We start from the raw sequence: 24,207 nt of genomic DNA on the forward strand, positions 1-24,207 counted from the left end.
TGCTGCAGGCAGCCTAGCCTGGTTTCCATGGAAACAGAGGATGCCACCCCTGCAGAAGGGGGGAGAGAGAGAGAGCGCGCACGCGTGCGAGCAGAAGGGGGCGTGGTGTTGAGAGTCCCATCACCTGGGGAGCTGCCCTGGGGAAGTTACTCTAACTGCAGGACCTGAGAGGGCAGGTGTCTCTGAAGCCAGAGGGCGGCCCAAGCAATGGCAGGATTTGTTGGCTCTCGTCAATAGTAGAGAACCTTGGCCCAGCGGCCAACTTTGTCACTTTTGCTGCTGTCTCGGTCTCTGCCCTGGAAAGTGCTTGGGGGTCACTTCCTGTCGTGTCTGGGAAGCGCTGGGTTACAGGCTCTTTCCAGGAGAGGCCTAGAAGAGCCCGCAGTGTCAGAAAGGGGTCTAGAGGCTGTGGTAGCGAGTGAGCCGGTCGTTTCTCTCGTGAGCAGTGGGGTGAGATGAACCTCGGGTGGGGAGGGAGAGCGACTGAGCGGCACTGGGCTGTGTGTGCGAGAGCTGCCGTGGGAGGCTCTGACCGGAAGGAGGAAGAGACAGAGGAGTGTGTGGGAGAGAGGCCCTGCGGGCCCAGCACGGGTGTGCCGGCAGCGGCTGTGGGTCCGGGCGTTCCCTGGCCTCTGGGTCCCTGTAGGATTGGGGTGACAACTCGGAGGGGCTGGAGAGGAACCTAAGTGACTGGGCGTGGCTGTGTTCCAGGAACTCTCACTTGCGGTACTGGAGTCCGGATCGCACATACACTCCCTGAGCAGTGAAATACTCTTCTTTTTCTGACCCGCCCCCCGACGTTTATAAGTGCAGAAGCTACCGTTGTTGGCTCTCCGGCCGCCGGTGTAAAAGCAGGCAGTCGGATGGATTCAGCCGGGGCTGGTGCTGCCTCGGGGAGACAAAACGCCCATTACCTGTTCATTCCTAGTCACGGATGTTACCTTCTCCATCACTGCTGTTTGATTCTGAGGGGCCAGGGTGAAGGCAGTAACATATTTGGTGCAGAAAGCCACGTTGGGTGAAGGAGGGGCACAGTAGCTGTCCCCAGGCACGGAGCCAGGCCCTGTCCTGTGTGACCCGGGATGTCCCCTGGAGCTGATGACCGGCGTGACGGAAAGGGGGGAGTTGGGCTGTGGAGCGGGTGGTGCCTGTCTGCAGCTTTGCCAGCGGGGAGGCAGGTGCCGGGGAGCTGCCGGCTGCCGTCTGGGGTGGGCCCCAAGGTGGGTGGCACTATCTGGAGAGCAGCCCGCCTCTGGGTTGGGTAGCTGGGGGGTCCTGTCCTCCTGCAGCCCCTTCGTTCAAGTCATCCGGAGCTGGGTGCCGGCCCCCCTTCCCGTGGAGCAGCAGGAGAGGATGTACAGGCACCTGGCTTCGGCTTTTGCTGGGGGTTGGGGGTGTTGGGGTCGGGCATGGCACCCGGCACAGGTAGGCCTGTGGCCTTTCACTCATTTCCACCCTGGTCTTGGCCTTTGGTCCCAGGGCCTGGCGTGTCCTGGGGGGCCAGGGAGAAGCTGCCCTGTGGGCCGTGGCCTGTCCACGAGGAGCCTGCTGTTGTCGGGTCCTCCGCAGAGCTGGGTGCCAGCACCACTCGGGGAAGGTGGGGTCTGCAGTGCAGGGGCTCAGGGCCCTGTCAGTGGGGGGACAGGGAGAACCCATGGAGAGACACAGACGAGGCTGTGGTGCCCAGGGTGACCCCCGGATGTGACCACAGCAGGGGTCTCCTCCTGCAGACAGGGTGTTGGGAGGTGGTAAGGTTCGAAAGACGGAAGCTGGGGCTGCTACTCCCAGCCCAGTGTGCCCTTCTGGGCCCTGGCCCGAGTGGCTCAGACAGGGCTCCCCCTTCACCCCAGCGATACCCCACGGGGAGCTGGCAACATCACTGTGATGAGTAGATGTTGGCTGCGGGCCCAGGTCACCTCTCAGGCCACAGAGCAGGAGGAGTGTGAGTTGGAACCTGGATCTGAGGACAGCAGCTCGTGCCCCAACTCCACCCTGTCCAGTCCTGGGCTCACCGGGGATCAAACCCGGGACCTTGTGCTTGTGAGGCAGGTGCCGGAACCACTGAGCTACATCCCCCGCGCCAGTAACTGTGCTTTTATTGCTGTTCAGCTTCTCTCCACAGGCTACCTCTGTAATCCTCACCCTTCTCTGTGAGCTGTGCCGTTTCACAGATGAAGAAACTGAAGCACAGGGACGTTATGGGACTCGCTTGAGGTCGCAAAACCAAGGAGCCACAGAGCTGAGCTTTGAGCCCAGGAATTGTGACTCCGAAGCCTTTACCACTTGGCTCTGCAGCCTTGAACTTGGCCACAGAGTCCTTAGCAGAGCACCCGCCACTGGGGAGCCTTGACCCGCTCTCACGTCACGTCCCTGTGCCCGCGTTGGGGACAGCGGCCCCCTGTCACGATGCCCTCACCTCGAAGGGTGCTCTGCGTGTGAGGAGCGGCCTGCCCCACCGTCACACAGCACACGTGCGCCTCCAGAGTTCTATGCTGCGCAGACCGGCGCCGTAAAGCCACGGGGTGTGCGGAGGAACACGAAACGCTTTGTCGGGGTGCACACGGAGCAGGTAGGCATCTGATAAAGTGGTAGTGGGATTTTATGTGTGCCGAATGGCTAAGAGATGCATAAATATGACCACAAATTCAGTGTGTTATCTGGGGAAGACGAAGTTCTCTGTACAAGTGTGTGCGCGCTCTGCGTGCCAGCTGCTCCCCTGATGCCCACATCTGCCACCCTGTGTGCCGGGGAAGAGAACCAGAGCGAGAGAGCCGTGACAGAGCGGGAAGAGAGCGAGAGAGAAGCCGAGGGGAGAGACGGAGGGCAGGGTTGCAGCTGCTGAGTTTTGCAGAGCAAAGGAGGAAAGTATAGCCTGGTAGGCTGTGGCTGGCTTTCTTTTTCTTTTAAAAATGCTTTGTTTCTTGAGACAGACTCTCACCGCGAGGAGAGTTGTCTGAGCTGGACTTGAACTTGCAGTCCTCCTGCCTCAGCCTCCCGGAGTGCTGGCATTTCAAGCGTGAGCTGCCGCGCCCAGCTGTGGGGAGTGGTTTTCTGTTGCAGTTTGTGTTTCTGGGGGACAAATTCCTGAGAGAGTAGCTGCCAAGTTTTCATAATGCTCAGATTCTGAACACATTTTAACTTTCCAAGTTAGCGTTGGTGTGGGGTGGGCGGTGCTTTGAATCAGGAGTTGGGGTCTTTTCTAAACAGAGACTTCCTGTCAGGCGGCCTCACCCCGGAAGGCAGGCTTCCCCCAGCAACTCAGGGGCTAGGATGGCATCTGGGATTTGAGTCTGCCCCCTCCTCAGCCCCTGGCAGCTGTGCTTTTGGGATCTTGAGGCTCCACTTGGGTCCTCTAGTAACCCCTGACCCCACCCCCAGGACCCCTGGAGCCTTTGTTGTTTGCCCAGCAAATCCTGGGCAAAGCCGTGGTGCCCAGGGGTCTCGGTTGCTGCTCTGCAGCACAGTGCACCGTGGGCTGCTGAGTGGGTAATGAGGCTTCGTCGTGGCTCCTCCTTGGAGTGAAGAGGAAGAAAAAAAAAAACCGAAGGATTGCCCGGAATTTATTAGTCTAATTACATTTTCCTAATGTGGTTGACCCCGGCTCACAGCAGCGGGCTTATCAGAGCTGCAATCACACCAGCATTATTGGGGTTTTAATAAGAGTCAATTGGTTATTGCCCTTGCTGCGTCGGACACCACGGATGTAATCCCCGGAGCCCTGGGGAAGGCTGGGCGCTCGCTTCCTTTGCAGGAATATTATTTACATTAATAACAAGGATTAGAGGCTGCTTCACTGCTTAGGAGAGGCAGAGGTTTTCTTTGTTCAGGCGGCTCCCAGCTGCCTGAGGACAGTCAGAAGAGCACTGGGCTGGGAGTGAGGAGCCCAGGCTTCTGGCTCCAGCTCGCTCCGGCTTCCACACCGCCATACCTTGCTGTGTGATCCTAGGGAAGCTGGCTGCCTCTCTGGTCCCTCCTGTGTGAAATGAGAAGACATAAGTCATGACAGTTGAGAGTGCACAGGAGACAGTTTCCTAAGGCCTAGCAAGTGTTCATAAGCACCGGCCACTGCAGAGATAGCCAAACAGCGGCGGGCAGTGGCTCAGTCCCACCCTCACATCTGCTTCCGGTGCTGCAGAGCTGCTTGGTCTCTGCGATGAGCACCCGGGTGTTGCGGGCTTGCAATGCTGCTCCTTCCTCGGCTGTGATTTTGGAGTGTACTGCAGACCTCCCTGTGCCCTGGTTTGCTCCCTGTGCAGTGGGCATGAGGGAGGCTGAGTGAGAGACCTCTGCGTAAGCTCCGGGGTAGGCTCTGCTGGTGCAGAGGGTGCCGGTTACCGCGAGACGTGGGATTTCTGTGCGTCTCCGCTCTGATTTGTCCAGTGGGGAGGGGGATCCAGGCCACCTTCGCAGGGTCGTGGGGAGGACGCGGTGAGGTCGCCCTGATGGCAACAGCTCGAGCCTTGAGAGCAGCAGGGACAGGGGCCGAGGCTGGCCCAGCCGTGGTTCTGCAGACAGACCCAGAAGTGAGCTCAGGTTCCCCAGGACTCAGCAGCTGAGGAAGGGTCACTTCCTGCCTTTCCTCGAGTCGTGTTTGTCGCTGGCTGCAGTGTGAGGGCCAGGGGTGGAGGGTGTGTGTGTGTGTGTGATTGTTTATCTACTATTGTGGATGACAGGGCCAGATATGACGGCCAGCATATAGTAGTTACTCAGGAAATCCCAGACAGACGTCTTGATCTGCGTGGAGCTTGCGCTCTGTCAGCTGAACCTCATGGGGAGAAGTAAAGCAGGGGCGGGGACGCGGGAGCCCAGCATGGGAGGCCCTGAGCAGGTCCTCCTGGAGCAGAAGCCCCAAGGCTGTAAGGAGCAGGCTGTCCAGCTCTCCGGAGGGGCAGCAAGGGCAAAGGCCCGGAGCTGGGCTCTGAGCTGAGGTGGTGGAGGCGTAGCAGGGAGCCTGGGAGCAGGAGGACAGAGGACCATGTGAGGGCAGCCTGGAGAGTCAGGCTCTGACCTTGGGAAGGCCCCTGAGTGGCTGACTGGGCTGAGGGCCCCCCCCGTCTTTGTTCCCGTCCCTGGTGACAGGTGTCCCTCTTGCCCAGACAGGAGCCCCTCCCGTGTCAGGCTCCACCCCAGCCCTCTTCATCTTCCTGCTCCCGATGCATATGTGACCCAGGGTGTCAAGAGAGGGGCCTAGAGTTGCCCCGCCAGCCTGGCCTCCTGGGGTGCCCTCTCCGTGCTCTGGGAATGAAGCCTGACCCCCAAAATATAGGTGGGGAAACTGAGGCCAGTTGGGCCCAGAGTCCCCCCGCAGATGAGAGACCCAGGGCTAACGTCAGACAGGGAGGCTGGCACCCCAGGCTTCCACCGGTGGGGATGAGGGTCCTGGGAGGAGCTCTGTGGCTTGAGTTCTCGGCCCGGAAGCAGAGGAAGAAAGCGGCTGATCTGCCGTGAGGCCGCCCCTGGGCTGGGGAGGTGTGTGCTTCATGAGCAGAGGTGCCTGAGGCCAGGACCTGCCAGCGCTGTCAGTGTGAAAGGTTCCCGGAGACCCAGAGGTGACATTGAAGGAGACCACTGGGGCGTGGGCCAGGCACGCAGCAAGGTCACCTGTGACCCCCAACACCGAATCCCCTGGCCACGCCAGCCTGCATCCTGCATCCTGGTCAGGCAGTAAGGGCTGCTCCTTTTGGAAATGCTTTCCGTCCTTTGTGTGCACTCTGCTCCAGACCCTGTGAGTCTGAGAAGGGTCCTCTGGGATCCTCCCCTCCCTGCACACCCAAGAGCCGCGCTGTTCTCTGTTGGGCAGCAGTCCAGAGCCAGGACAAGGGTCCCCAGGCAGCGTGGGGTGTGCTGGGGCTCCTGGAGGAGCCCAGGTCCCAGTCCTGATTCTTGGGCCCTTCTTAGCCCGCCTCTGCAGAGAGCTGCCTGGTCACCTGCATGACCCAGACGCCACCATCCGCCACTGGCGACTTCTGTGTGCCCGACAGAGCGCCTCTTGGAATCCTTTCTCTCTCAGCCCCAGTCCGTCGCTGTTCCCAGGCTGACATGTGTCTTGATTCCTTCCCTCGCTGTACCAGGAATCATATCGGTCAGCTTTCCCGTCACTGGGACACAGTGCTCAACGCCCACAGTTTAAAGGAGGAGAGGTTTAATGGAGCTCAGGATTCTAGGGATTCAGCCCATTGTCAGCTGGCTCCAAGGCAGGAATTCCACATGGGAAGGGCATGGTGCCAGTTACTGCTTCGAGGGCTGAACGGGAGCCAAGTTCTGCTGATGTCATTGGTTCTGGGGCACTGAGCAAATTGATCTACACGGAGATATAGGTTTACCTGAGAGCTGTGCTTTGCCAGAGACAAGCCATGAGTTTGCCCCTGTGGTGGGAACAGGAGCTAGGGCAGCTTAGGAAACTTGGTGAGTACAAGGGGTTGCTCCAGACTCTGAGCCTTGGTGTAGAAAGCCTGCTTTTCCTCAGTGTGTCTTATTGGCCCAGAGGGGCTGCAGAGCCACAGCATTTCCATCATGCATCCCAGATGACCTTCTGACTACCAGGAACACAGGGCTGAAGCCTCCATCAGAACTCAGGAAGGGGCCAACATTAGCAGCTCACACCGAGACCCCGGATCATCTTTTCCTGATCCCCGCATAAACACCATAGCACTGAGGCCTTGTTGGTAGCTGATATGTTCTTGAACGCAGCTGCCAATTCAGCGAGAGGCCGGTTTCTGGTGGGACAGAAACCCCACGGGCCCCGAGATCCGAGAAGCAGAGTTGTGAGAGGAAGAGTAGTACCACATTCTGCCCACCGAGCTGTGCCTGGCTCCGCTGGGAGGCTTTAGGCAAGTTGCTTCTCCCCTCTGGGCCCAGGAAGGGATGGCTAGAGACCGAAGGGCCGTGGTGCTCTGGGAGGACGTGGGCTGTGTCCCGGTGTGTGGGGGAGTGGACTGCCGGGGCCCCAGAGCCCAGTGGCCAGTGTGGGGAACGGGGGTGGATGACACGGGCTGCGCAGGGCAGGGGGTGCTGCTTGGCTCGGTGGAGCTCTGGCCTCCTCTAGATGCTCCTGCCCTGTGGCTCACTCCTAGCCCAGCCCCAGCCCGAGTTCCTGCTGCAGTGAGTGGTCCCGCCCCTGGTTTGAACCCTCTGGGCTCCTGTACCAGAGCATCAGATCCCTCTTTGGGATGCTGTCCCCCCCTCTTGCTTCCCGCTCAGTGTGGGTGACCCTCAGCAGGCACCTAGCTTGACCAGAGCCACCACGCCCACCCACCTCTCCATGTTCGATTCCTGCGCCACCCTGGCTGGACTTCCCTCCTGCCTAGATGCTTCTCCATTGTTCTGCAAAGGGAGCTGCCCTGCTGCTCAGGATGGTCTGGGCTCTGCTGTGTTAATCAGGACCCCTGAAACTTAGGCGGCTTCACCCAGCTGCACCACTCCTGCCCAGGCGACGTGCAGGGGGCGGAGCGGCTCCCGGGGCAGGTCTTTCAGGCAGCAGCCGTGAGAGACAGGGTTGCCTGACCTGCGGCTCTACCCTCAGCCTGGGCACAGAGGTGGCCTCCTGCCTTTAAATGCCTGAGCTCAGTGGTGACCACCTCTGCTCGCACAGTGTGGTCCCCACCAGGCTTGGAATGGGGACCTTGATTTGGGGAGCTGGGGATCCATCACACCCCCTGAGTCCAGAATGTTCTCTGGCTCTTGGTGACTGGTGGTGACAAAGAAGCAGCTGTTTCCTGAACAGAGCCCCTACCCAATAGAGGACAGGGCCTGGGTGGGCTGGGTCTGGCCCAGGATGGCGCCTCGAGTCTGTGGAGAGCAGGAGCAGGTCCCTGTCCTCGGCTCACCGGGCACTGTCCATGCAGGGACAGGAACATTGACTCCGGGGCTCTTGTGAAATTATTTTAAGACCTTAGAAAGCAAATTAGAATTTCAAACCATCCAGCCCTCTGGAAAGCAGACTGGGGGTGTGTTTGAAGTAATTTAATTTTTGCTGTTTTATTAATAGGCTGTGGGAGGGGATTGGAGGGGCGGGGAATGGCGCTGGTGAGGGTGTTGGCTCCAGGCCGGGGTAGCTGGTGTCACTGCTGAATCAGGGCCTCAGAGGATGTGCAGGGTGGGGCATTGGGGGTTAGGGGAACCCAGCTCCGGACTTGCTGAGGCTGCAGAGCTGTGAGATGGCTCTGGGCTGATATACAGGTTTGGGAACCACAGTTGTAACCGGGAGGCTCCCAGCCGGGTCTGTGGTCTCCCCGGGACGGAGGGGTACCCACTTCCTGTGGCTGCTATAGCAGTGGACCACACACTGAGTGACTTACGGTCTGACAGCGTCTCCGGGCTGAAGTCACATGCCCGCCGGGCCGTGACCCTTGCAAGGCTGAAGGGAAGGATCCTTCTGGCCCCTTCCAGCTTCCGGGGGATCCCGGTGATCCTGGGCTTTGTTGGCATCGCTCCAGTCTGTGCCTCGTCCTCACATGGCTGCCTTCTCCTCTTCCTCAGATGAATCTAGAGCTTGGATTTTGGCATGACGAGCACACGCTCATGTTCAGGGTAGGACTCCAGGGTCTGTGCATCCCCTACCCCTGCATACCCGCCGACCCTGGTCAGGACCCCCGCTGGAGGAGAAGGCAGAGGGGAGGCGGTGGTGCTGGAGGCCGCAGGTGCTCACGAGAGATTTGACGGGGGGTGGGAGACCTCGGCCAGGCCGCAGAACCGATTTCTGGTTTTGAGGTTTCCAAGCTAGAATGGGAGTGGAGAGGCCTCCTGCCCTTAAAAGCTCTGTCATTACACTTCGACTGTTTTTCGGTTGTTGTTCCGTTTCACACAGCAGTGCCGCCTGCGGTGGGATCACCAAGGCAGTGCAGGTAAACAGGGTGAGGAGAGTCCCTGAGACCCCAGGCACACGTGAGACCTTTGGACCTGCTCCTGGTGTGTTTTAGTTCACACGGGTGGGTGACCGTGTGGGATAGCACAGCTCACGTTGTGTCCTCAGATGAGGCATTTTCGTGTGAAGTGATGCTTGTGAGAAGGCCTCTGCAGGTGGCATAGAAGTTTGCTGCCTGGAGGTCCAATAGCATAACCTGTCCTCTGCTGTTAGGGGATCTGCTTTGTCTCCTTTCCTTTTTTTCTATCAACTCTGCAGTGAACATCTTCAGGTTGTGCCTTGGGCACGTACTTCTCTAGGGGAAAGTATTATATTTATGAGCCCTGAGCTGTAAGGTACCTCCCTGCAGCGGTCACTTCCTGTCCCAGGGGTGGGGAAGTGGCTTCTATTGGCCCTGTGACCCTAACTTGTCCCACTTGTCGGATTGTGCCCGGGACAAGGCACCCATTACTTGTTACTTGTCTTAGTCTGTTTCAGTCATTGGTGTAACAAAATACCTGAGACTGGGTGATCTGTAAAGAATGGAGGTTTATTTGGCTCAGGGTTCTGGAGGCTGAGAAGCCCAGGAGTGTGGTGCAGGCCTCTCCTTGGCACCTGCTCAGGACCTCATGATGCATCATAACATGGCACAGGGCACCCATGGCGAGACGGGGCCACTGGTGCCACCATGCAGCTGCATTCTCGTGACCTCAGTGGTCCTGGTCACCTCCTGAAGGCCCTTCTCCTCGTAACGTGCGCCTTGGGGTCACGTCCCAGCACACGCAGGGTGAGGGACAATCAGACCGCAGCATTCTGTGCCTGCTCGGAACTGGCTGGGAAGAGAGGAACAGGAGCCCCGTCTCTGCCAGCCTTTGGCTCTCCTGGCCCTGCCTTTCAGTCTCTGCCTGTCCTGGAGATGAACACGCTGTGTCTCAGGACAGAGCTGACTGTGGCCGTCAGGCTCCCTGTGGCCCAGCTGCCGGGGTTCCCCTAGTTCTAAGGAGAAGCTCTGTGTTCTGGGGGAAGCTTTTCTCCACTGGCTTGGGATTCTGGGGCAAGAAGTCTCTCTTGGCTTGCGTGAAAGGATGAGAGGGATAAAGGCCTGGTGTGAAGTCACTGCTCCTGCCTTGGTCGGCTGGCTGGGGGCCTGTGGCTGCCCTGAGTCGGGAGTCTTTGAGGGGGGCCCATTGCACCCTCCGGTGTCCCCAGGATCCCGCTCCCACCGGGCCCACGCTGCGCAGGCTGGCGTGTCTGCAGGCCTCGTTGTCTTGTCTGGGGAAGCTGGCCCGGCCCTCACGTACTCCTAGGAACGTCAGATAGCGACTTATGCAGTCCCCTGTGGCTTCTGTAGGCTTGGCAGAATGATTTATGGTAATCTGTTTTCTCAGGAGTTGTTACTCTTCCGAAATGAAACTTTTATTATTTGTGCCCACAGTAAAAGAAATTTTTTTTGAGTGCACAGGATGCTGGGGAAGAGATTCTGCCCTTGGACCTGCCAGGGGCCTTCTAAGGGCTCTGCATGCTTGGACCCCCAGCCCCCGAGTGGGGACCGTGCATCTCCTTTCTGCGGGGGGAGGTGGAGTCCGGGCAGGGGACACAGTTAAGACCCCTGTAGTCCTAGGCACCCAGCGGATCTGGGTTGTGTGCTCACCGTGCCATGTGCTCTGTGGCTTTCGGACGGCTGTCCTCCTGGGTTACGTGGGTGTGCCGTCCACCCTTGGTGGGTCTGACAGGACCACAGGGCCTCCGGCTTTGCTCATTCGGGTGCGTGGCGAGCATGGAGGGACGTTTTCAGAGGCTGGCGTCGTTCTGTAACATGCTGTCCCGGCTCTTGGACTGGCCCCTGTTTCGGGGCCATGAGAGTCCCTGTGCCGTAGCTTGTTTCGAGGATTAAAGGAACGAGTGCTGGTGACTTCGCTGAGATCTCAGGGGTCCCAGATCCCTTGTCTCTTGCTTCCTTCTAACCCTTCAGGGTCCCAGATATTAGCAGCACCTGTCTAGTGTGACGGCGCTGCTCCTGGGGTCTCTGCCCTGACTCCCTGTGGCCCCACGCAGCTGTTAGCAAGTTAACATCGCTGCTCTTTAGCCTGAAGCTCATTTCTTAGGGTTATTGGTTTATAATTTTTCGATCCGCTCTTCTGTTTCTTCACGTGGTGAGTATGTTCATTTTTCCTCGCTGTGTAATGAATGACTACAGATTCAGAGCTGAGAGCAACACGCATTTATAATCTCATGGGTTTGGGGACCAAGAGCCGGGAACACCACACAGGGTCCTCTCGCGGGGCCACACCGGGCTGTGTTCTCACTGGGGCTGGTGGGGGGGACAGCTCACGTGCCCAGGCTGGCAGCGGGATCCACCCCTGTGCTGTAGGGCTGGGGCCTCTGCTTCTCGGCTGTTGACTGGGCCTGCCGTGTGGTGCTGAGCGTCCTCTGCCCGCTGCCATCCAGTACCCTCTGTGGGCAGTCCCAGCATGGCACTTGGCTCGTCAAGGCCCACGTGAGCTGGTCCCTCCTCTGTCTCCCAAGACAGAGCCTAACGTAGCAGCACAGGGTCCTAAGAGAGGCATCCCAGCTCCTCTGCCTCCTGTTCTGTTATTTTTTGCAGAACTGGGGGTTGAACCCAAGGATTTTGAACTGAGCTACATTCCCCAGCCCTCTTTATTTATTTATTTGAGTCAGAGTCTTGCTGAGTTGCTAAGATGTTCAGACAGGGCTCCAGCTTGTGATCTTCCTGCCTCAGCCTCCCAGAGTGCTGGGATTGCGAGCGTGCACCACCATGCCCACCTTGCCCGATCTTGTTGGTGAGAAGGAAGCCGAGGTCCCACCCAGACTCGGGAAGGGATTAGACACAGATGTGGATCTTAGGAGTCTCCTTCTGGTACCTCTGCCACAGTGAGTGTCATCAGCTGGCAGCTGTTTAAAGTGATAAAACTGAGAGTTACTCTCTCAGAGCACAGCAAATCCCATCCAGTTAGGCCACCAGATGTCCCTTGGCTTTGCAGGTCTGGGCTGTGTTCTGGAGAGTTCTGAATGCCAGAGAGGTAGATTATGTCCCTGTTCTTAGATGCTAGTAGATTTCTTTCTTTGTTTTTGTTTTTTGTTTCTTTTTTTCTGCAGTACTGGGATTTAAATCCAAGGAGAGTGGAGCTATATCCCCAGCTTTTTTATTTGGAGACTGGGTGTTTTAGCCACTTTCCTCCTCTCTGGGACAAATTATCTGGCACCTGCAACTTAGGGGTGGAGAGATTTATGTTGGCTCGCTTTTCAGAAGCTTCAGTCCTTACCTGCTTGGTGCGTGGTGGAAAGGTGGAAGGAAAGCACTCACCTCTTGCCTGTAAGTGGAGCGAGAAGGGAGGAGCCAGGCAGCTGGGCCTTCCAGGGCCCCACAGCGCTGCCTCTGTCCAGGCCACAACTCCAAACCACAAGTCAGCTGTAAGCCCCCATTCAGTGGCCTTCCAAAAGCCTGCCTAAGGACACACAAAGCTCTTGGGGGAAATCTAGATATAAATCCTATCACAGGGTCTTGCTAAGTAGCCCAGGCTGACCTGGAGCTTGTGACCCTCCTGCCTCAGCCTCTGGGTAGCTGGGGTTCCAGGCCTTTGTGGCCTGATGTGAGAGGGACGGTGGAGGTCAGGGTGTGAAAGTGGGCTGGAGACTGAGAGGAACAGGAAGGGAGGGGACAGGGCGGTGACTTCATTGCTTGCTGGTGCCGGAGTCTTTCAGAGATGAGGCTATGTAAAGCGTGTGGATGTTCTGTTAAGCATTTGTGGGTTTTTCCTTTGTCTTCCTGCAGAGACCCCTCGCTTACCCTGGGACCCACACCAGTGATCTAGCAGGGATCTTTTCATCTTTTTCCACGCTCTTAGAACCATGTACAGTTGGCCTTCTGTATCCAAGGGCTCGGCATCCACGATTCCACCAACCGTGGATCAGAAATATTAAAACACAGTTGTTTCTCTGCGCTGGACATGCACAAATTCTTTTCCAGTCGTTGTTCTCTAAGCAGTGCGATCTGAAAACCATGTGTACAGTGTTGACATTGAATTTGGTTTTCCGGGTAACGAGCACAGTGCCATCGTCCATGAGAACCTTTTCTTGTTCATTCCCCCATTCCCCACAGAAATCCTTCAGGACTAAAACTCCAGCAAACCCTTTTAACCAGTGTATGGTACTCCAGAGTGTAGATGCACTGAAATTTAGCTGACAATTCCTCTATTGATTGGCATTCTTTTTATTTCCCATTTTTTAAGAATCAGCATACAAAGCACAAAGTTCTACTCCCTACACACACACACACACACTCACACACCCTTAGGTAGCAGGGGTTTATTTCTCTGGGATACAGTCTCAGGATTTGAATTGCTGGGTCAGAGGGTTTGTGTATTTTTAATTTTAATAGCTGTTGCCAGCTTGATTTCCCTGGAGGATGTAACACTGCATGTTTACCGCAGTGACCGGGAGAGTCGTCTTTTCCCTGTCTCCCTCCAGCAAGAGATGTTGTTGGTCCTGTTAGTTCTGACCGGGCTGAGAGGTATACAGTGATATCTCATTGTTGCTTTTAATTTGCATTTCCCTGATGGGCGTCACTGCCCCACAGCTTTCCATCGATTTGGCGTCCTGGCTTGTGAATCCCCTCCGTCTCTCCACAGGGCCATTTGTCCCTGTTCACCAATTTGCTCGGCAGCAGACGTCAACTCTCTTCTGCCTCTTGCGTGGCTGTTATTTAGCCAGAGGTATTGAGTTGTCTGTTGACTTTGTTGCTGGTATTTTGGGTCATGCAAAAGTTCAGCTTCTCTAGAAGGTCGAAGCAGCTGGCTTTTCTTCTGTGGCTTCGGGTTTCTGTGTCGGCTGAGATTTGCTCTGTGTCTAGAAGACATTTACCAAGAGTGTGACCCAGGCCACGCCGAGCGGAACCCTCTCGATTTGGGGTAGACTGAGCACCCCGAGGAGGAGGATTCCAGTGGCCCCCGGGTGATGACAGTGGCCCACAGAGCACAGGCTGTGGGTGGGCGGGGTGGGGAGGGGCAGGGCAGCTGTGACAGGCTGTGCGCCAGCCTAGGCACAGGGGTGCCTTGGGGCTGATCCCGAGGTCACTCACCAAAGCCTCCTGCAGCCTCTCCTTCCTTTTGCTCACACTGGAGTCACTGTCTCTGCCCGGCTGCACAGGGGACAGGGTGACACCCACCCAGGCAGGAGGCCACGTGATGGGGAGCTGGGCCACCCTGCTGGCGTCCCTTGGGCCACGGAGGGGCTGCTTTTGATCAGTGATCCCGGAGCGGAGCCGGAGAAGGCGCACAGAGTGCCGGAGACAGAATTAGAACCGTGTGTCTATTTACGTTCTCCTCGCTGCCTCTGAAGGTGTATTTTTATGTACGTTTAACGATTTACATAATATTAGGAGGGCTGTGCATGTTCCTAATTATAAACAAATATATCCGGGCGTGTGCACCGCAGAAGCTGGGGACGAGCTACAGCCACACAGGCCCCCGGGCATGAGGGGCACGCGTGGGGGCGCTGGGAAAGGATCATGAGGGATGTTCCTTACCCTGTCCCAGAGGCGCCCTTAAATCCCTTCCCAATCCCTTTGCGTTTTATTTCAGCCCCTTTTTTTCCTTTAGGAAATATAGTTTATGGTTATTTTTGTCCCTTTTCCTTTCCTCTTTTACCCCTAGAGCCAAGACTGGATGTCCCAGGCCGTGGACTGTCCCGAGTCCTTGACACAGCGCCTGGCACGACGTCGGTACTTGTAGTATAGTGTAGTGAACTCAGGTGTTGAGAACACGGCAGGCTACTCTCCTTATGTATTTCTGAGCCCCTGCCAGGTAGGTATCGGTATCTCTTATTTGGTAGCAAGAAGCTTGGATTCAGAGAGGTTGAGCAGTTTGTCCTGGTCACTCAGATATTTGGGTCCAGGGGTAGGAGGAGGGAGCTAGTATTTTCTGAGTAGCTACTGTTGGCCTGGCTCTCATTGTACCTCATTATTGCCCCACTGGCTTCAAAGACTGAACCCTGCGTGTGGGAGAGTAAACGGAGGCTCGGGCACAGGCAGTGACTTCCCCAGGCCACACGCTGGGGTTTGCGAGTCTCGAGCATGTTCGCTTCCTGCCATGTTGGCAGCCGTCCTTTCATTCTGGGGCCACTGAAGGGCCCCCCGGCAGCTCTGAGTGTGTAGCGGCAGGTGTGGGGACTGACGCCTCCCTGCGGGCAGGCTGTATGGTGGGAAGGCTGGCTGGATCCTCTGCCCCGGTGGCGGTGCCCGTCGGCAGGCGCCAGGCCCGGAAGCCGGGCTGATTTGCCAGCCTAACGAGGAGGGTGATGTTTTATGCATGGCGCCTAATTTTGCCCTCAGCCTCTGGCTATATTTAACACCATTAATCATTATTGTTGGCTCCCGGGGGATGGAGCCCTGATTAGTGTCAGAAACACATCACAGGCAGAAAGGAGACAGAAAACAAGCGCTCAGCAGCCCCGTCCTCCCACCTGAGTCAGCCTGGCCCTGCTGCAAGTCACCACACATTGCGCCATCTGCGAAGCTCAGGACTCACAGTGGCCTGGGTGCTGGATTCCTGCCCCTCACCTACCGCATTGGCTTCCCTCTGTCACTGGGATGGAGCCAGGACCGAGACAGGCTGAGCCATACACTTACTAGGCTCCTGTTGTAGCAGTGCCCCTGCCCAGGGCAGTACCTTCCGTATCCCCGTGATCTTACCTCTCACCTCTCTGGGGGACACATGGGGAAACAGAGGCTCAGAGTTGGGTTTCATGGGCCTGTGGCCGGTCCCCTCCCCAGCTCCAAAGAACCACCAGAAGCTCAAGGGGCCTCGGCTGTGCCTGTGGGTGTCCGGAAGGGCCTCGCCCGCGCCCAGGCACAGACCCGAGTGTACCATGCACCCGGGACTGAGTGAGGGCTTCCGCAGCCCCCAGCGTCTGCTCAGGCCCAGATGAGCGTGGGGAGCCCTCTGACCTCTACACCCTCCCGCTCCACCTATGGTCTCCGCTCTTGGACCCCTGGGGCTCTCTTCTGGGCGGCGTCTGCCTGGCTCATAGCGATGGCCTCTCCTGGCGTCACTCTGGAAAGACTTTGTCTCGGCTCACAGTTTTCAGAGGGCTCCGAGGCGGAACCGGTGTAGCAGAGGGGCTGGTGGAGGACCCGCTCACACTGCGGAGATCAGGAAGGAGAGGGAAGGGAGGAGCAGGGGCCAGGAAGGCGCCCTTTCGGGTCACGCCCCAGTGACCCACTTTAGCCAGACCTCACCTCAGCAGCACATTCAGCCATGGACTCGGGACGGTCACCTCTGCTGATGAGTACGGCGCTCAGGGACCGGATCACCTTCCGTGCACAGGGGACTTTGAGGGGCATTTTAGAGCTACATGGTGACGGGAACCGAGTTCCTCCAGCGTCTCAGTCCTTGGGCCCTAGTGGCTGCAGGTAGCCTTCTGTGTTTCCTGGCTTTCTCCCACGTGCCCCGGTCGCTTTGGAACCTGGGGTCTCGTGGCCTGGAAAGCCCTCGATTCCGTCACCACTCCTACTTCGCTGGGCTCCTGTGTCGTGGTTGCTGGGACAGCTCCTGCACCCACTGTCTCAGCCCTATCTCTCGCTGGTGTTACCTGTCACGGCCAGGGTTCATTTGTGCGTGTGAGTGGGGAGGGGCATCTGGCGCTGTCAGTCCTGTCAGGGACCTCAGTGGTGGGCGGTTTTCCATCAGCTCTTTCTCCTTATCCATCCCAGGGCACCGAGGAGAGCTGTTCACTCACCTACTCCATGCTAATTTCTCTTGCTGGCTCCTCAGCACCCCCGGTTTGGTTTGGGATTATTCTTGTTGACAGATGAGAAGACAGAAGCTCAGAGAGGTATGGCCACTTGCCCAAGGCTGTTCAGCAATGGATAGCGGTTGAGCTTTGAACCTAGGTCTGCCTAGCTCCGAAGCCCTTGGTTAAGAGCCTGGGTTATGGAGTCTAATGTCCTGGACCGTTTCCTGGCTGTATGGCCCTGGGTGGAGTTACTTAGCTTGGGTCTCCTCTGTAAAGTGGGATGATGGTTAGCAACAACAGTACCTGGGGTTGTTGGAAGGATTAAATGTATTCTACGGCGAGATTCACTGCATTTTGCCACCAGGGCTGTTCCTGACCTTGCCCATTAATTGCACTGTTCCCGACTCAACCCCAGAGAAGAAAAGGCTTTCAGATCTCAAAGCCTAGGAAATAAATGTGAATAACAGGAATCATCACAAATAGTTTCCCTCTTTGCTTTGGCTGCTAGGAAGCTCAGTCAAATCACTACAAGTCTATATTCTGCCTCTCATCTTGTTTTTTTCCTACTTTGCTATAATTTTTTCCCACTTGATTGTGTCTTGTTTCCTGGATGACAAAGTTGTGTACCATTCTAAAGTCCTCTGTGAAGCTCTGGTTCTTATAAGCTGATGTAGCCATCCGAGGGGAAAGAGTGGCTCTTCTAGAATGTGCCCACTGTCTATCCCTCAGAGAAAGGCATTTTGGAAGCTGAACTCCTCCTGCGGGTTGGGAGAGGGTGGAGGTGGTTGGCAGTACTAGAAATCCTGTCCAACCTGCATGATGAAGTGGAGGGAGCTTCCCACATCACTTCAGGATGAACGTAGAAAGCCCCCAGACAAGATGCTTAAACAATCTAGAAGTTGCTTTCACTCTGGCGTTTAAATGGGAGCCAGTCAATTCTGGGCTCCCAAGTCTAGGAAGACCTTGTATTCCTGTCTTCAGTACTGCTGTATAGTAGCTTCCATTCTCAGAGTCACTCAGGTCCCGGGACGATGCCTGGAGCTTGCCCTTACATCTGCATTCCAGCCAGTGGGAGGGAGGAAGAAGCCAAGAAGGGCACTTTCTAGAAGTTGCAGATCCAACAACTGTCTATCCTTTCATCCTTGTAGACTGGTTTTGGGACCAGCACCCTGCCTCCGCTTCACAGAAGGTGGGAAAGGAATCTTCATTCCAAGCACAGTTGCTCTTCTCTTGGTCTGTTTCCTGCACTCTGAAATGCTCTAACTACCTTGCAGAGTTCTTGTGAGGATTAAATAAGACTGTAGTAAAATACACCAGGTGTTCTGCGCATGTAAATTCCCTTCTATTTTTAGTGTTCTCTTCCTTCCCTCCATTACTGGGGACTTAGAGGGAAGCTTTAGCAACAGTGGCAAAGATTCAGGAGCAGGGAAAGGAAGCTCAGCCAGGGTGTGGGCGGCACAGGGCAGAAGGCAGAGGCTGCAGGTTTGATCCTCTCTCAGCCAGGGCACAGGGGAAGGGAATGGGGTCATTGGAGTCAAGCCCGGGTGCTGGGTGTATGTTGATGTGGGGTGTAAGCCCCTGGGAGGAGCTTCGCACCCTGGGGCTGTGGACTCTGACGTCAAGTACAGGGTGCTGCGGGCCTCCGTGTGTGGCTGTCCCGCCCCAGTTCATGTGCCAAGAAACCGCTGACGTCGCATTCCCCTGCCAGCGTGGGTCCCCAGAATCCCTCCTGGGGCCTCTAAAAGCCGAGCTGGAGGGAGGGAGCCCAGAACGGCTTGCTGTGCTCCACAGGGTCTCCCCGGCAGACCCTAGGGGCCCCAGCTGCCCAAGCAACTGAGCATGCGCGGAATGGGGCTGGAGATCTGGTGCTTGCAGGATAAGCGCGGGGAAAGGGGCCTGGGGGAGGCTCGGTGGGCGGAGGAGGACGCTGTGTGTGGCTGAGTGTGTGTGCGTGTGTGTGTGTGTGTGTGTGCGCGCGTGTGTGCACATGTGTGCTCACTGCAGGGAGGGGCTCCTGCTGTCTCCTGTCGTCCGCGTCCCAGGACGGACACTATCTCCCCACTCCACGGAAGGGGGATCTGAGGCCCGCCGGGTGGGCGGCTTGGCCAAGGTCAGCAGCAGCCCAAGCCCACCTGGATGGTTCACACCTCACCTCCTCACCACTCACCTTTATCCTGTGTCGCCAGGGTCAGAGAGGTCAAGTTCTGTAGACAGCCCTGAGACCGTGAGAAAACAAGGTGCGTACACGTGTGTGTGTGTGTGTGTGCGCGCGTGCACATGCACAGTCTGGTGTGGGGTTGTGGAACTCTCCAGACCCAGCTTGCACAGTTACCCGCAAACCCTTATGTTTTGTGGTGATCGAGGTGGCGTCTTCCTCCTCGTGGTGGTGTGGCTGGGTCCGGCTGTGACAGTGGCGTCCGGGCCTGTGTCGGGAGCCCACTTGTGTGCGAGATGGACTCGCCTCCTTCCCGCCACGCTGGCCTTTCCAGACGATAGCCTGAACCCCTCCTGCTCTCTGGGGGCAGCTGGCCCAGCCCCAGGGGCAGCATCCCCTTCTGTTTCCACCCGGGCACCCCTGCCGTGGCCTGCTCCAGGCCTATGTGGTGTGGGTGCCGCTGCCAGGGTACCATGTGGAGCACCTGCCACAGGCCAGCCCGGGGGGGACACTGAGCTCTCCTGCCTCTCAGTGGAGCTGGCCCAGACCCAGTCTCCCCTGGGTCTTAGAGATTCAGCTTCTGTGTCTACGGGCAGGTGGTGGCCGCTACCTGCTAGGGCCCCTGTGACTGTATGAGGTGACACTGATGAGGCCTAATCCCCGCCGTGACAGAGCCTGAAGGCCCTTCTTCCTGCAGAGCCCAGTGTTGTGACTGGAGAACATTCTGAAGCCAGTGGCTTGGCCATGCCTCTTGCGACAGGCTGTGTTATCTCCTGGAACCTTGGCCTCTCTGTGAGAGGGGTGAGGAACCCTGGCTTTCTGGGGACTGGGAGCGATGTGAAGCTGTGGGCGCAATGCTGGGCTTGTGGTGGCTGCTGAAGAACAGAGCCACTGATCCCAGCAGAATCGGGGTGGGGCAGAAAGTCTGACTTGGCTGCCCGTGAGTGAGGTGGGCCTGGACTAAGCAGGAGACAGCGGGCAGAGGATGGAGTCTGGCAAGAAAGGGCCCCCGCTGAAGGCCTTTGCACATCCCGACCCTGGGGTAAAGCTGCCCTTCAAGTCTCCCGCCTTGTCCTCTCTGGAGAGGCGTCCTGTTCTCCCCTGGAAGGGGCAGCACTGGGGTACCATGCCGGTTCTGCCCAAAGGCCGAAGCTGGGTGGTCAGCCTGAGCTGTGCCTCTCCCTGGATTCTGTGGGATGCGGCACTTGCCACAGACACGTGCCAGTCTTGGGTGCCTGGCCCAGAGTGGGAGAGGGGCCCGGGTGCACCTGTTGGGTGGGGAGTTAGCTGTGTGGAGTAGGAGGAGGTACGACAGGAGGCAGAGGCCGTGAGGTGGGAGTAGGGCTCGGGGTGTCACTGCGCTTGGAAGTGACACGGGGTGAGGCTCTTGGAGGAAATGCAGCAGTCACCCACCGATGCGGAGCGCAGGAGGGACACTTTCCAGGGAGAGGACGGACGCGTGAGGCCCTCAGAAGGTGTCCAGGAGCTCTGCTGTCCAGCCGGCTGTCTGTGCGGTCCCTCTCTCCCAGGACGCTGGGGACTTGAGATGGCCTCTCGCGTTCTCCAGACGCACTTTTCAAGCACGGAGTCTTTTGTCACCTTCTGTTTACTCCTCCAGGTAGAACACGTTCACGTCATTCTGCCAAGTTTCTGTCACGGATCCTCTCCGGCTTTTGTGCTTTAAATATCTTTCGTCCCGGTCCCCGCTCTCGCGCCCTCCCCGGGGACACACGTGCTGCCTCTGTCCCGACACGAGTGTCTCACGGGAAGCCACGTCCTGTTACGGCCACATCCGCTGGCAAGCAGGCCTTCCCTGCGGGCGTCCTCATTGCTGAGTCTCCCGGGTGCCACCTGTGTGGGTCCCCTCTCTGGTGTCCAGCTCCGAGATCAGTGCTGGGACTGGCCATAGTCCCAGGGGGTGGACGCCGGTACACGGGACGGCAGCATCGCCTGGCCTTGCTGACCCCTGCGGGTCTTCCTCTTCCAGCAGCCCGGGCCTCCTCTCGCCTCCCTGGCACCGTGATTTTCGGGGTCCACTGACCTGATGGTGAAGCGCGTGACAAGGACTCGCCGGCCGCCTGGCTGGCCGGGCCCTGGCTCCACTTCTTATGTTCGCCACATGTTTTCTTGTTCACGTCTAAGTTCCTTGCTGTCACTTTACACACTGCCCGCATCTCCTGCAGTTTGATGTATTTCTGTTAAATGCACCGTGCTTTCTGCCGGCAGAGATCCATCACTTTTATGCTCTTTTGTCTCTTTCTTTGGCCGTAGAAATTGTGCGTGAGGGGATGTTTGCCGTGTCGTTCTTAAAAGGCCTTTCTTTCGTCAGGACCGGAAGGACTCCCGCCGCCTCTCCCCTTCGCCTGCTGTCTTCGCCGTGGGACTGAGGACTGGAGCCCTTCTGGGTTCCTTTGTGTGCACTGGATGGTGAAGCCAGGCTCGGGTCCCATCCACACCGGGATCAGCTCTGCTGCCGCCACCCAGTGGGACCTTCTGCCCGGTGTCCAGGTCCCCTTGTCCCTCCCCACCCCAAGAGGTTTCCCCTCTGGGTTCACCAGGCCCTCTGCCTTCTGTTTCTGTTCACGAACTCTACGGTTTTCTTGGTGGCCCCTTTGGGACCTCTGTCATTCCCAAGCCCCAACTTCCCTCCCTCTTCTAACCTGAGCAGCTGTGGGCCTTCTCCTCTGACAGGGCCATTTTAGCATTAGTTGACGAAAGTCTCCAGTGTCCCCGCTGTAATTATTATTGAAACTGTCTTAAAGTTTCGACGTGACTTTGGGGCAGTTAACGTGTGAACGATGTGAGCGTGATATTTAGGTTTTTTCCTTGTCATTTTAATAATTTAAATTTTTTCTCTGGTCTTGGGCATGTAGGTCAATTAAAAGCTGATATATTTTTAATTGACCATCCAAATGGCATTTCATTTTCTGTTGTGTTTTCTGGCCGGTTACAGCTGGTGTGGAAGATGCTATTAATTTTTAAGTTCATCCCTCCGTACGTGTTCAGAGTTGGCAGGGCTTTTCTGTACTCAGTGACCCCGCTCCAAGTGGGAGCACTGGTGGCGCTCCCTCCCCTCTCCTGATGATCCCGCTCTTCGGTTCCTGCGTTTGCCAGGACCCCAGCGGGTACTGAAAAGCAGCATGACAGGCAGGCTTGCTTGCCTTCATCCCAGTCTTAAAAAGGACCCGGCTAAGATACCTTGGAGGGTGGTGTTCGCCGTCGGTTTTACTCGGCAGCATTTCTCAGACTCTGGAAATGCTCTTCGATTTCTTGCTTGAGTTTTAGAAAATAAATTAGATGTTGAATATAACCTAATGCATTTGACACCTCTGCCTGGAGGTCCTTCCGTAGCTCTTCCCACGTGCCCTGGCGTGTCGTGGGTGCCTTCCAAAGGCCCTTTTAGCCACTATTTTTTTTTCTCAAAGATGACACAGAGTAGGCACAGAGGGCCCGATGAATGCGCCCAAAGTCACACAGCCTTTCGGACCCAGTTCTACATTTGCAGGGCCAGGAGAAGAGAGTAAGTGGACACATTTCTAAATAAAGTTCTAAAAGGCTAGCAAACTGTCCAATAAAATGTATTCTATCCTCCTGTCCGATGAACTAGACCTCGATGAAAGGTGCCATCTACAAAGACACCAAGACGACCGGATTGAATTATTACTGCCCATTTCGTCATTCCATGGATAAACACGAGCTATTTGGACGGGTAACAATGTTATAGATGACTCATAAATCCTGTTTATTCCATAAAACTTAATCTTTTGCCTTCAATTCAACATAACAACTAAATGTTGATGTTATCAAGACTGAGTTTGTGCTTTACTGGCAATACTAATCGAAAGGATTAAAAATGCAACCTAATTATGTTCAAATATATAAACGGAAGCTGTTAACACTCAGCAGTTGAAGTAAATGTTAAAAACGAATTTCTCAAGCTATCAAACATTTTTCATCTGCAATTGAGAATGATCTATAAACACTCAAAGGTGAAGCATAGATCAATATAAATTTTTAAATCAAAGTTATTTAAAGCTTAACTTTATGCAGCCTTTGAAAGTACGTGTGGCTTTCCCAGGGCACCTGGCCACCAGTGTGAGTCATTGGCAGAGGCACTTAGCTGTGACAAGTGGCCCTGGGCCTCTGTGAGTGTGGGCCATGCGGCTTATTTGTCCCTGCAGGGCCTCCGTAGCTGCTGTGAGCCCTGTGCTCTTCTGGCCCATTCGTGGGAACCTCTGCTACCCCACAGTGGGGGCAAGCGGGAGGAGGAAGGGGCGCGCCTGCCACTGCTGTCCATGTGTGCAGGGCAAGGTGTGACCAGGTGGCCGACTTGTCCTTCCCCTTACTGGCAGGTGTCTGTGGCGCAGGTCCTCCTGCAGTGCCAGAGGCACCCTTCCGGTGTGGGCTGCAGCGTAGACAGGACGCTGGCCGGCATCTGGACTCGCTGCTCCTGTCCCCGTGAAGCCAGCAGGGGCTGCTGGGGCAGGTGCTTCTCTAGGAACGGTGTGAGTGGAGGGTGCACATTGGGTTAGGACTGCGCTGAGCTCCGGCTCCTGAAGCGTGTGTGTGAGTGTGAGTGTGTGCTTGTATGTGTGTGTGCACTCAGTGGCAGGCGGGACTTAGGGCACAGGCCTGGGTCCCCTCTTTCTTTGGTCTGAAGAAGATGCTATAGCTAGTAGGGGCTGGAGTGGAGCTCAGTGGTAGAGGCCTGGGTCCCAGCCCCAGCACCAAATGAGTAAACTACAGCTGGTGGAGCCTCCGGCCCGTGCCTGTAGCCCTATCGCCTCTGTGCCAGATTGCTTTTTGTTTGTGTAGTGATTGTTGTTTTGCAGCACAGGGAATGGAAGCCAGGTCTCAAGCATGCAAGGAAACTACAGTGTGGTGAGCTCCACCCCATCCTGTTTGTTTGTTCTTCATCAACTCTTAGACTTGGTTTCTGGCACTGTATTTTCGATTGTTGTGAATATGTTCCCAAGTGAAGTGGGCCTGTGTTTTTCTTTTGCTTCTTTTTACCTTTATTCGGTTTTGGAATTCAGCTCATACTTACCTCATGGAATGAGTTTGTGAACTTTATTTTTTTTTTTCTATTTTGTTTGTGCTAAGGATAATCCATTTGGTAGAAGTCACCTAATCTGTTTGGTAGAAAGCAAGCCATAGGCGTTGAGACCTTTGGAGGTAGAAGTGCTTTGGTTATCATTTAATTTAGTCTGCTCAGATTTTCTTTTGAAATCAGTACTGGAATTTTGTATACTTTTGGGAGCTTTTCTGGGTTTTTGAACGTGTGAGCGGTGCAGAGCAACGTGGACAAGAAGAAACAGCGCTGCCTGCTTTTCCTCTGCCATGCCCCACACCTCCTCTTTCGGGTGTCATTTCCCTGTGGTGGGGCTCGGCCACCTTGTCTCCCTATCAGCTTCTGGTAGCTTGTGGTCATCTTCTCACCACTGTGACGAACGCCTGG

The 24,207-nt window shown here is 56.4% G+C and overlaps 1 protein-coding gene across 3 annotated transcripts in view; it reads left to right on the forward strand.

Moving 5' to 3' along the window:
• Actl8 (actin like 8) overlaps nucleotides 1-24,207 on the forward strand; it is a 55,077-nt gene that overhangs the window by 14,432 nt on the left and 16,438 nt on the right. For 2 of the 3 annotated variants that reach the window (XM_010614197.1, XM_010614198.1), the window contains exon 2: nucleotides 2,110-2,569. The exons of the other annotated variant lie outside the window; for it this stretch is intronic. The gene's annotated coding sequence lies outside the window, so the exon portion shown is untranslated. The remainder of the gene's footprint in view (nucleotides 1-2,109; nucleotides 2,570-24,207) is intronic. 3 annotated transcript variants of the gene reach the window in all.

This window comes from Fukomys damarensis, unplaced genomic scaffold (genome assembly GCF_012274545.1).
Source record: "Fukomys damarensis isolate Sample0158 unplaced genomic scaffold, DMR_v1.0_HiC HiC_scaffold_23, whole genome shotgun sequence".
In the NCBI taxonomy this organism is placed as follows: Eukaryota; Metazoa; Chordata; class Mammalia; order Rodentia; family Bathyergidae; genus Fukomys; species Fukomys damarensis.